Genomic DNA, 2,267 nt, shown 5'->3' with positions numbered 1-2,267 from the left:
TTTATAGTATATCCCAGTGAAAAAACGGTCCAAAAAGTCAATATTTTGATCATTTAAAGCCAAAGTATAGTATGGGCAATTTTCGCTTCCACATTCACATTTCACAATTCACATTCTATGCTATGACGTGTCTCGACATGCTATTTTATGAGGGGCATTTTTAGCTATTTTTAGGACGTCATATATTGCCTTTTTTCCATACTATAGTATGGTATTTTCATTTTTTGACATGCTTTATTATGACACGTCTAGACATGCTGTACCATACCATACCATGCGTTTTTTTCACGATTTTGTAGCAACATGGTATACTATAAGGTTTTTTATGATTTTGGACGACATACCATAGTTGACAATTTAGATGATTTTCTAGCGACACACTATACTATGACACAGGGAAAAATTATCAAAAAAGTGAAAAGGTTTTTTCATGATTTTCGATTGACATACTATACTATGACACCCTTTCATGATTTTTCAGCGACATACTATACTCTGACTTTTTTGATATTATATTATGACGGTTTTTTTTATGATTTTCAGACGATATACTATACTATGTCATTTCATCCTTTTAAAGATGACATACTATGCTATTTTTTTACACTGTTTTGGACAATATACTATACCATGACTTTAGTTTTAGTTTTTCTTTTTTGCTTGCCATGCTACAATGCAACACTTGTGTCCTATTTTGAATGACATATTATACAGTGATGTTTTCATGTTAGTTTGAACATACCTTTCTATAACTTTTTTAATACTATTTTTGAAAACATACTATTCAATGCCTTTTTTATGCTATTTTCATCAACATAGCTTATTTTGACTTTTCTTAGCAGTTTTGAACAACTGTTACTTTTTTGTGAAATTTTTGAAGATTTATTATACTATTTATTATACTGTGAATGACATAGCATACCATGGCTTTTTATGCTGTTCAGTTTATTTTAAATTTACAATTAATGTGTAATGTAGAAAAGCAGGCAATATTTGTATGAGCATTTAATTTTAAATAATTACTTTATTTGTCCTCTGGCATTATACATTTGTACATTACTTACATTTTTGAGTAGATTTTTGTCTCACTCAGAATCAAGTCAGTCAATTTCACATTGTCTTTTAAGCTCTGCAACTGTTACAGTCTGTATTAGTGCATTACAGCATTTATCAATTGACATCAAAATTAATAACATCTGTGCAGCTAGAATGTCCGATCAAGCTAAAGTAACACGCTCTCCAGGTTTAAACGTAACCGTTTGTACAGATTTTCCAGCCGCTCCACTGCCAAAGGCTTCATACCTAAAACAAAACCAAAAAAAATTAAATTGTTAACAGTTCCCGTTAAATAACAAAGGGCTAGATTTGATAGGTTGGTCCAGCACAAGAAAGGATCTATAATATTTGTCTTGTATTTTTTCACATTTTTAAAGATATATTTATTCCTTTACTTGAGGGAGGAGTAACCTCATCTATGATTCCACAGATTTCTCAAAATACACAACAAAGTAATTAGACATGATAAAAAATAAATAAAATCAAATGGTTAATTTCCTTCTCTAGGTCACACTCAAAATGGTGTGATAAATTTCAGTCAATTGAACCTTTAAAAGCCCATTTCTCCAAAATTAATGAAACTCTGAAATATAATTTACTTCCTGCAGAGCAAACAATTTTTGTAATTCGTGTTGCTGTGACTTCAGCAACATAAATTACCTCAACATGTGTGCTATGTAGTCCAAGCTGTTATCCTCATACTCACAATTTTGTATATCTGTTCCAGTCCCCTTTGCTGAGAGACGGTCTGGTCACAGCCAGGGCGGAGTTCACATGAGTCCGACACAGCAACAATCCCGAATGACTTGAGGCTGAATGCACCCGGACACAGTCCTACAAACAAAGCACCAGAGTAATCAAGCACACAGGCAAAAAGTACATGTAAGAATACTGAAGGTAAGTTCCTTTTAAGACCGTTCTATGGTACGCAATGAAAAATGCCACAGTAAAGTAGAAGATTAAAAAAATAATTTCGGAAGTCATGAAAAAGTCGTTGTATACTATTCATTAAAAAATGTCAGCATAATACAACTTAATATATTATGTTTTCAAATATGATGAAAAAAAAAGCCATCGCATAGTATGCCAAAGAATAAGAAAAAACCTACTAGTATATATTCCACCAAAAATTGTGAAAATATCATATATATAATATAATCAAAAAACATGAACATCTTAGAATATGATCAAAAATCATGTAAAACAGTCAT

At 31.4% G+C, this 2,267-nt stretch overlaps 1 long non-coding RNA gene across 1 annotated transcript; it reads right to left on the bottom strand.

Annotated features, from left to right (window-relative positions):
• Nucleotides 1-1,004: 1,004 nt before the first annotated feature.
• On the bottom strand, nt 1,005-1,912 carry LOC121966770. The gene is made up of 2 exons (XR_006107621.1): nt 1,763-1,912; nt 1,005-1,302 (listed from the first exon to the last, which is right to left on the bottom strand). It is a non-coding gene; the product is annotated as an uncharacterized LOC121966770 (long non-coding RNA).
• Nucleotides 1,913-2,267: the final 355 nt, after the last annotated feature.

This window comes from Plectropomus leopardus, unplaced genomic scaffold (genome assembly GCF_008729295.1).
Source record: "Plectropomus leopardus isolate mb unplaced genomic scaffold, YSFRI_Pleo_2.0 unplaced_scaffold25840, whole genome shotgun sequence".
Taxonomy (NCBI): domain Eukaryota; kingdom Metazoa; phylum Chordata; class Actinopteri; order Perciformes; family Serranidae; genus Plectropomus; species Plectropomus leopardus.
The sequence above is the reverse complement of the archived record's forward strand: the minus strand, read 5'-3'. Positions and strand labels throughout refer to the sequence as shown.